The sequence below is a fragment of the Pseudochaenichthys georgianus genome, chromosome 10 (genome assembly GCF_902827115.2).
Source record: "Pseudochaenichthys georgianus chromosome 10, fPseGeo1.2, whole genome shotgun sequence".
Lineage (NCBI taxonomy): Eukaryota > Metazoa > Chordata > Actinopteri > Perciformes > Channichthyidae > Pseudochaenichthys > Pseudochaenichthys georgianus.
In genome coordinates, this window is record NC_047512.1 from 29,151,480 (window position 1) to 29,162,343 (window position 10,864).

Below are 10,864 nucleotides of genomic sequence, written 5' to 3' on the forward strand. Positions count from 1 at the left end.
GAATTAGGTTTAGAAAATAGAGTACTAACTTGAGAATCTGCAATAATTGGAACAGAGAACTTGCATGTCTGTAAAAAGGTTGTCAAAAAGATAACTTCACAACAATTCACATTCATATTTGACTATTTTAAATAACTAATTATGCTTGCTACTGCTATATTGTATGCAGATGCAGGATGCCAGACTGATTTAACGATGGAGGACATCGAGAGGATGGAGGATGTTCTGAGACAGAACACAACAGAGCTGGGAGATCTTCGGACAAAGGCACTGGACACAAAGTTCAACGAGGTGTCCTTTGAGAACAACGAAGAGAAGACAAAGTTTTACACCGGGCTCCCCAACTTCTTAGTTTTACTTCAGGTTTTTCAACTGTGCGAACCCTACATCACCTGTGGCCCTATGTCTGTGCTCTCCAAATTTGAACAGTTCATTTTAGTTTTGCTGAGGCTGAGACTAAATCTCCCTTTGAAAGATTTGGCTTTCAGGTTCAACATCTCTCTCCACTGCTTCTAGAATTTGGCATAAGTTAATTGACATACTTCATGAGAGTACAGAATTTATAATTGAGTGGCCAGAGCGACATGTACTTCAAGCTATAATGCCAATGGGATTCAGACAGGCATTTGGGTGTAGAGTTGCTGTGATTGTTGACTGTTTTGAAGTTTTTATTGAGAGGCCCTCTAATTTACTAGCGAGAGCACAAACATGGTCCAACTACAAGCATCACCATACTGTTAAATTTCTGATTGGTGTTGCTCCCCAAGGCTATGTCACTTACATATCTTGTGCCTGGGGAGGAAGAGTTAGTGATAAACACAGATCACAATACAGAGTGGGCTCCTAAAAAACCTGTTACCTGGAGATATTGTCCTAGCAGACCGTGGGTTCGATATTGGCGATAGTGTGGGATTTTACTGTGCTTCACTAAAGATGCCTGCATTCACCAGGGGGAAAAGTCAGCTGTCAGCATACGAGGTGGAAGAGACAAGAAAAATAGCTAATGTGTGTATTCATGACGAAAGAGTCATAGGATTAGTCAGAAGAAAATATCAGATTCTGCAAAGCAGGGCTGTGCCCAGATAGCACATGCTGACAAAACCAGGTGAGGCACTAGCATTAATTGACAAGATTGGGGTTATTTGCTGTGCCTTGTCTAATCTGTCAGTGTCTGTCGTCCCATTGGAGTAAAGTCATGGAGCTGTAGTCTTGTAAATAAGAAACCATGTATTATTCAGTATCATTTAATCTTTTCAGTAAACATCTTTTTGTGTGTTGTAAATTGTGTAGCCCTACTCAATATACAACTTTCATCTACATTCAGGCTTAATTCATTTCATTCAACAATATTCTAGAGATGACAATTGGTCTGGTGACGCTCCCATGTATGGCCATTGAGGGTTATTGTAAATGTAAATAAGAAACCATGTATCATTTAATCTTTTCAGTAAACATCTTTTTTACAATAGCAATATATCACACAGCCCTACTTCCTCTAGTGAGTTTGGTCAGTGAATATGAAGGTGCTGTAATGCAGGTTAAAGAGCTGCCACTGTGCAAATAATAATGCAACAAGGAGAGAACCACAACTTCCGGGACCAGGACGGACCACAGGTGCTGGTAATCACGCCTTCTCTCCCTCCTGATCATCTTGCAACTGAAACTGAAAAATGTAACAGCAGACAGGGAGAGGAGGCTTTTAGTCACCTGATAGTTATGCACTATCATGTTCTTGTGGAAAAAAATGAGCACACCAACTCTTTATGACTTTTACCTTTCGCCTTGTAAGTTGCTGTCCCAACACTTCAGGGAGAACACATAGTCTGAAGAAACTCTCAACTCTGGGAATGATGTTGTCCCACAGGTCCACATCACGCACAATTCTCTCTACAAAGAGGTCATTTTTAGTCCAGACAACAAAGTCGCAGTTGTCAACGTCAACGACGTGGAGCTGAGCCTGTACTTGATGGTAGTAGGCATGTCTCCTGTCCAGCTTCACAGTGCCCCCATCGTTGACGAGACAGAAGTCCTGTTATCCAGCACACAGGCGAAGATTTGCCTCCTCTTGTTTGCTGTGTGGGCACTAAAAGTTCAATGAAAAGAAAAGTAATATATTGTACTGTAAATAAGTGTCTGCAGCTCAAAATGTATTGGGAGAGGATCCCCAGACTCAGGATCACGTCACAATCCTATACTTACCCACTTTACTGTAGCACAATACTGAACAAATAACTTACCTTTATCTCACAGATACCAGTTCCATGGCAGGTGCACGTGACACATCCGTCTGGCGACGCTCCCATGTATGGCCATTGAGGGTTCAGCCAAAGCCCGCTGTCTTTACAGCTGAAACCCTGGTGGTGCAGACTTTGTACTCCTTCATACTGCTTTCGGGCAGTTGCCTCGTATTTGCATCCATACCTGTAATGTATACAACAAGGAACAGAAATAGAACATTGTACATTAGAAAACAGACAAGTCAAATCAAGCAATCTGATTGTTTCTTAGCCGTGATATAATCAGCATATACCACGGGTAGAATTGTAAGTTACTTTTCACAACAAGTCGGTATCCCTCCGCGTCTGAGAAAAACTGTATACAGTTGCGTTGAAAAGCAAACTGCGTGCAGGCTGTTCAAAGGCTCTGAGCTGTCTATACACAACAGTACACAAAAACGAAGGCCACAGAATATCACAGACACGAATCAGGACACTTAGTTAAGATAGAAGTGGTGAGACGTTTCGCACAAGTACAACGCCGTCACCAAAACACAATAGATCCTAAGCTAAACACATACACTCACAGTAAGTACACACACAGCATAAGCACCCGAGTTAACCTCTGTTAACAATATCATAAGGACACACACATAAGCACCAATAACACACAAACATTCTGAGGTATGGTAGCATGGCGTCCTAGCACAGATCCAGCGCCCCAAATGTCAACAACGTGGCAGCTTAAGTAGCGTCATCAAGAGGCCTCGTGACCTCTGGTAGGAACGAAACAACGTCGCCGACGCAGTAACCATAGTACCTACCAAGCGGCAAACTCTGGGGAAGAGCCGGGAAGCCAATACGGAAGTGCCACACACTGCAGTTCATATATTGGCCGATAGGCGATGGCTGCAGAAAGGAGCAATTTCCATAGACCCCCATGTTAAAATGCCCAACTTTACAGCGGAAAAAAACATGTTTTTCTCCCTGGCTCCATACATTTTATTATCGATACAGTTAGATTCCACCTTCATGATTATGGATCTGTGAGTGAATTGTTTTCTAACGCGACCCTTTTATTTATATTAGGTCTTAAAGTTTTTGCATTAATTAGGGCGTGGTCACGTTGATGGACACGTACATGCCTCACTGTCAGCTATCAGCAACTTGTCCACTCTGCTAGGCTACAACCATAGAGGCTACAACGTTAGTTAGTCATAGTACTGTACTTGACCCTTTAGCTTTAGCCGTGTTCGTGGTGATATACCAGACAATTAAGATGTCGTGCTGTGCGCTTGAATGTACTAACAGAACTTCCAAGAAGTCTACTCTCAGCTTTTTTCGGTGAGTAAAATGATAATATTATACATGTTAACCCCGTTAGCAGGTGTTTGTGTGCTTGTTAGCTTAGCTTGTTATGTAGCTTATTAGCCAGCTAAGGATGTGACCCTTTATACGTGTGTATATATATATATATATATATACAGTTTAGTTTATGATTCAGCCTTGGGTAAGACTTTTATAGTCTATGGCTATGACGCCCATAATGCTAAACGGGAGCAAATGTTAAAAGGGGACCCAATTATCCCAGTGGTGGGATAACCGAAGCTAACCGGAGCCGTAGCTAGCCCTTTGCGGCTCCGTTAGCTTCGGCCAGCGGCGGAGCCAGGCGTTATAACTGGAGATCAAGGAATGCAGCGAAACGCGGACTTGGTTCGCCTGCAGCCCGCTATAGTATTAGCTAAAGAAATGATGTTGAACAAGTCTTAAGCTGAACATCGCCACAATTGTTCTGCTATGTATCGGTACTTATTTTATTTTCTTAACGTGTGAATGACAAGCATTAAGAATAACAACAAATAGCTATTTATCTTGCATATTGTCTCGGTTGATTATGAATGTAACGTTTATATAGTGGAACTACACTGTTTTATCAAAACCAAAGTGCCACGCAGTAACTTGGTAGGCCCATGTATGTATTTCAGCAGGAAATGTGCAACCTAGATTACATTTACCAACACAGACTATATAGAAATATTTGTAAAAGTTGTTCATGCGTTATTAAGTGAATATGGCATTAACCCTCCTGTTGTCTTTGGGTCGGTTTTCATGTATTTTTGAATAAAGGTTTCCTTTAGGTGATCCAGACAGGCTGGACCAGTGGGTGCTGAACATCCGGAGGAATACATGGACCCCCAACGTTTCTTCTCGCCTGTGCAGTGAACACTTTGAGAGTCATCCCTTCAGCACGGACTCATGGGTACAGATCCTTTTTTAAAAAAAATAATAACTTGGTTCCATTTGTGAGTGTAAATTGTTGTTACTAATTAAATACATGTTATACATCATACAATGCTAAATAATTGTTATGGCACAGCTTGCACATCAGTGATGAGTAATGTTCTTTTGATTAAAGGCCAAATTAAGATTTTGCCAGTTAAGTAAAGAAACATAGAAATCGATTTTTTTGCAAACCATCACATTTCTCTTCAATGTATGCAAAGACTCTTTATCATAGATAGAGAATTGCCATTTCCCCCACATACCCTATGTTAAAAACAGATGAATTATATTACCTTTTTTTACATTATTTTAATAGCAACATTCATTCATCTGTTGTCATCTTATAACTTATTTATCTTAACAGCTATCACTGTAAAACATTTTTTACTATACAATATTTATTTCTACATTCTGTTCTTGCATATGTCTTATTATATTTACGTGTATATAGATTTCTGCCTGCACTAATTTATTATTCTTAATTTAATTTAGAATTTATTTTATTGTTTTATGTCTTATATAACTGTTGCATTGTTGGAGGAGCTTGGGACAGATGATTTGCATTGCCATTCCTACACTGTAGCCTATGTGCATATGACATAAATCCTTTGAATCTGAATCTTGGAAACATGTAATTGTTGAATAGATTAACTGCATAGTTAACATGTTGGCCCTCTATTGTCTTTTATAATGCACTCTTACATTTAAAACAACATTATTCAAAAGAAAGTTGAATATCTACAGACCTCAAAAAGTTATTTTATGTGTTTTTGTTTATTATTTTTATTAGGGAAGGAGATGCCTGAAAAACACTGCAGTGCCCACCATTTTCTATTTCACCAAAGAACAACAGCCTGGAAGGAGAAGCAGGTGAGTAGCAATGACGAGGCAAGTGACACTCCTAGTTCGACTGTTAATAGTAAGGAGGAGGTTGCAGATGTCGACCATGGTAGTGGTGAAAACAGTCTTGCTGCTGATCAGAGCAATATCATTATGATACAAGGCACACCTGAAGAAGCCTTTGTTGTTCCACATGTGGAGCGTAATGACATTCCAACAGTCAATGCTTGTGAGGAGGATGTTGGTTTGGGTAGCAGCAGCCAACAAACAGACTCCGCCTCTGTTCACTCTCACACTTGGGCTTTAAACCAAGTACTGAATAGTTTGTGCACACATTTCTAACATGTGATCTTTCTTCCATGTAGGACGCTTGAGGGAAGTTGCAATGCCTCGGCCAATGGGATGTCTTCTCCACGTGAAAGAGATTGAAGGCATCACTTATAACTTAAGACAATTTTCCAAAAGTTATGACTTGTATTGGCTTAGATAGTAATGGATTACATCTAACACTAATCAAGATCGTATTGAGAAAAATGAAAGTGTAATCCTTAGTTACATAGGAAAAGATGTAATCGGATTAGTTTTACTTTTTTTAATAATAGGGAAACTCAGGATTACAATCTTATTCAAAACCTAAAAAGAGCATATATATGTAAAATGATCAAATGGTATCTCTTCTCTGGAAGCGGTACTGTTCTGTAGGCTAATACTAATACTAATTGTGAATCTATACACCTACTGCCTGAATCTTCTTTATGGTATTATATTATACATTTCAGTAAACACATCATATTCATATTTCTTCTCTCCTGTGTTTATTTGCATTGCATTTGATATTGAGGTAATCCAAAACAAAAATAAAGTTATCACGTTACATTACTTTTATATCTTGATACTCACATGAAGTTACTGGTTGTGTTTTTGGCAAGTAGCCCTCCCAACCCTGTACATAAGTTATATCATTTTAATTACTGATACAGTTGTTGCACATCTTTAATTTATTTTCTCGTGTACTTAAGTCATAAAATGATTCGAAACCTTTACTTTTCATAAAATGCAAGATGTAACTTTCAATGTGGCTTTATCACATTTTCAATGTAAATAGATCTGATTAAATAAAGAGTAAAAACACAATCTTAAATGTTGACAGTTATCATTTGCCTATGCTTATTGTTAATGTAGTGGTGTTATAAACAAAATGTTGTCCTAAAGGAAATTAAGATGTTTTTTATTTGTTGACAAAAGATTTAAAGTTGATGCTCACAACATGTGGGAACATTTATGGAGAAAAATGTTTCTATTGTAAAACAAATATTTATCTGCATACTGAACAAAACTCTCTAAAAGGTATTATCTTCTGTGACGTTACGACCCTGTAGGGATTGTGGGTATTTCATTTCATAATTACATTCTATGGTATGCTTATGACATTGATGCCAAAATACATGGGACTAGGGGAGACCTTCCTGTTGTTTGCATTGTCATGATAAATGACAGCGTAGTATTCATTGTCAAGATTTGTGTTTTTAAACTTGGGACTCTTTTGAGACTGCTCCGGCTTGGGAAAAGATTTGAGCCTTAATTTGTAATGTTTTCTGTATTGTATGGTAAGCTTATCCTTTCATTGGATAGTCCCATTTGGATGTGATAGCTAACATTTTCAGTAAGCAGTAGACAAAAGAAGTGAAAATATGAATGTAATTTATTTTCAATATTTACATAAATACATAATTATTTTAACAAAACAAAAAACATCATAACAAATACAAAATAAAAGGTTTGACAGACAGCCATGCCCAGCATGGGCCTGGAGAGCTGCAGAGTCCAATGGGGGTAAGAGGGGGGGGGGTGGGATGTGGGGAAGAGGAAGAGCAGCCATGTTAACAGTGTTATGGCTACAGATGTAATATCTAACTCAACATTAGCCATGACAGTCTGGGCTTAGCAAGGGCCTTAGAATACATACTCTAAAGGCCAAATCCAAAGACAGTGATACTGACATTTTAGCAGTTCACAGTCTTTGGAGGTGGTCTTTCAGGCAATTGGCTGGTGACTTAAAAAAAATATAATTTCCCCTAGGGGTGAAATGAACTCCATCTCGCAAAAACAGCCCAGGACTGTCATGTCTAATGTTGGAGTGGTCAACAATGGCACCATTTAGGCTATGAACAAAAGTAGCCATAACACTGTTAACAAACTTCCGGGCCTTGTCAATTTTGACAGGATTTGCACCAGCCCTCCACCGGCGCCTCTGGGAGAGCATGATCTTCAAGCCAGGGTGCCGATGGTGAAGCTGGTCCAGGTCCTCCTTCATCTGGTTCAGCAACTGAACACTGGGCACATCCCCCAAGTCATTGCCGCCACAGTGGATGAGGAGGACATCCGGGCCTGCTCTTCCTCGCGGGGAGTAGGAAAAGAAAGGGAGGACACCTCTCCAGCGCAGTTCACCCCAACCGAACCAGCACACCCTCAGGTCGAGGCCAAGGTTGCTGCTGATGGTCTCTGTAGCTCTCTGGGCTCCACGCCGGACATAGCTCCCGATTATCCATACAGTCACTATGGGAGGAAAATAAATGAGAGTAACAAATGCTTCAGATCATGAGGAATATCAAATAAAGGGTTGCTCATTTTGTTCCTTTGACAATAACATACAAAATAACTATGAAATCACACCTGTATGGTTAAAAGTAACAAGAGAGCAAAACCACAAAAAACAGATTAACAGCACACAGTTTATATATATATTTATATACTGTGTGCTGTTTATCTACAATTGTGCATACATGTATATGTATAGTATGTTTGTGTGTAATGTCAACCATCTGAAGTCCTGTAAAGTAAGCCAGGACCATCAACTTACAGGTTGTGCAGTTTGGCGTGGATCTTCTTTTTTCTTAATTCTGAAATAAATAAAAATGTTTTAATCAATATAAAAGCACCTTTCTTTTTCTACAGTCATATTTCATTAATCACATTTAATTCACGCAACACTGGCCATATCTCTGCTAGTTTACAAAGTTTAGTTACAAATGACATTTATATTAGAAAAACGGTGAAGCACTTAAAAAACAATTGTATAGTGTAGGTTCAAGAACCTTTAAATCAAAAGGACAAGTTTTGTAAAGTTACAGGGTATCTTACCTTCAGAATATGCCGGGAACGAGGAGCAGTGACCGCAAGCTGGGTTGTTAGCATAGGTTGTTAGCTTAATACTTAATAGAGCATGTTAGCTTAGCTTCTTAGCCTGAGCTAGGTCTGGAACGTCACGCTCGGTGGCAGCAGGTCCCGCCCTGTCCCACCTCGGCTCCGCCTCAGCACCGCCTCTTTGCCCTTATTTGGAGCAGGCGGGAGAAGGCGGGAGTTAGACTCTGACGTCACTGTCGAGCCGTTAGTGGCCGACTCCGCCTACTAAGGGCTTCACGGCAACTCTGCAGAATCCTATGGGTGACGTCACGGACCCTACGTCCATTTATATATACAGTCTATGGTACCTACATGTAATCATAACACACATACACTCGGGGTGTAACGGTACACGTACCCGTACCGAATAATTTCGGTACGGGCCCTTCGGTTCGGTACACGTGTGTACCGAAGTGTACCGAACGAATATAACGTTAAACGTAAAAAAAATTGAGAACGTGAACAACTTCTTGGAAGTAATTTCAGGTGCTGCGTCGCAGCATTCAGAGTAATTTTCTCCCATTGTGTTCAACGCGTCATAGAGCGAGCAAGTCATTTCATTGGATGAGCTGGTCAGAGGGATGCGTTCAAATGTAGTCAGTAATTTGAGGAACTGTCGAAATGGCGAACGCAGATAAAGTTGAGCTCGAAAATCCTCCAGCATCATTGAAGTCTCCGGTTTGGGAACATTTTGGTTTCGCAGTTACGTACAAGGATGACGGACAAAGACAGGTGGACCGAACCAAAGCTGTTTGTCGGCATTGTTCAACTAACATTGGTTACGCGGCTGGCAATACATCAAACTTGCACACTCATTTGAAAAGGCATCACCCGAACGTGAATATCACCGGTACCAAAAGACTGAAGTGCAAACCCAACTCCCACTAGCATGTAAGCCTCCACCACTCGCAAAAACTTCAGACCGAGCCAAAGCTATTACAAACGGCAAATATCCTTATGTTGCCAACCCCCCCTCCCTCCCCCCACATCTACAGGTGAAAATTACTTTTGCGACACATTTATCGCAAGAAGTGTAGCAAAAGTCAAGACCACAGATTCGTCGATTTATACTGCCACAGAGCAGATTCGTCAAGTTGTAATAACTGATTTGAGAGGTTGTAATAAATAAAGTTGCAGTTGTAATGGAAAATATATTTAAAAAATATGTATTTTTCTGCAAGTGAACATTTCATCTCTAAGTTCATTTTTTTTCTACAAGCTACAACACTTTTTTTCTTCTTCTGTGACTTCAAATTTGGTTCACAGTTACGTGGATATTTTTTACAAGTGTAAATTTGGTTCACAGTTACGTGGATATTTTATACAAGTGTAAATGTAAGCACACAAACTCAGATTTTTTTTCTGCAAGTGCTCACATCAGGTTTTACACGCTCTCACATTTTGCACCATATCTACCTTCATAGAATGAGGCCCCGCCTCCCACGCTGTATCCAGTTATACATCCATGCATTGGACGTGCATCGGAGTACTTCAATGACTCGCCAGCAACAGGCGGCCACTTTCACCAGTTTGCTGACGTCGTGTGCGCGTGCATGTGTGTTGGAGGATGTCTGAAGGAAGGGGCGGATTCTTTTCGGCTGTGTACTTTCAAATGTTAGTGCACTCGAGCCGGTTTCTGAAACTTACCTACCCCACCTTTATACTTATATATCCATGGTTTGGACCATAGACTGTATATATAAAGGTTTGGACACAACGAATATTTTCATCAGAGCCCGGCGCACATCCTGGCGGCTTGGTTAAGTCTTCCAACATAAAACGTACTTCACTCGGTTCCAAAAGTATGTTAGGAAGGTTCTAGCGAATCCCGCTTTGAATAAGCGGTCAAATGCAATAGAGCAGGGGTGCCCACACTTTTTGGGCCGGTGGGCTACTTTTGAAATGACCAGCTCACCGAGGTCTACCAACCAAAAATAAAATCCCAAATTGCAAGGAGCTGAATAACACGTGTTATGTATACATGTGATAACTACAACAACGCTATTTGGGTTCTTGAACAGAAACAAATACATGAATACATAAAACTAAAATGGCATGTTAACCTCTCTCTATTTCTCTCTCTCTCTGTTAAGAAACACATAACAAGCAGGCTAAGAAACCACTCTCCATGTCCTGAAATCTTAAACATAAAACACAAATATAAGTACAAGGAATACAATAAACGAGTAGAACAGTCAACTTAGACACCAGACTCAAATGGGTCCTATGAACAGTCTCTCAAAGTTATAATGAAATAGGCATTCTCTCTCTCTCTCTCTCTCTCTCTAGTGAACGACGGGAGCCGGCTCTCGCCCGCGAACGAGCCGTTTTTTTGTAGAAAA

At 40.2% G+C, this 10,864-nt stretch overlaps 2 long non-coding RNA genes across 2 annotated transcripts; one reads left to right on the plus strand and one right to left on the minus strand.

Moving 5' to 3' along the window:
- The first annotated feature begins 4,230 nt into the window (after positions 1 to 4,230).
- Positions 4,231 to 5,725, plus strand: LOC139434613 (uncharacterized). The gene is made up of 3 exons (XR_011643944.1): positions 4,231 to 4,476; positions 5,290 to 5,369; positions 5,705 to 5,725. It is a non-coding gene; the product is annotated as an uncharacterized lncRNA (long non-coding RNA).
- A 1,485-nt stretch (positions 5,726 to 7,210) lies between these two features.
- LOC139434614 (uncharacterized) lies at positions 7,211 to 8,770 on the minus strand. The gene is made up of 3 exons (XR_011643945.1): positions 8,481 to 8,770; positions 8,200 to 8,239; positions 7,211 to 7,895 (listed from the first exon to the last, which is right to left on the minus strand). It is a non-coding gene; the product is annotated as an uncharacterized lncRNA (long non-coding RNA).
- Positions 8,771 to 10,864: the final 2,094 nt, after the last annotated feature.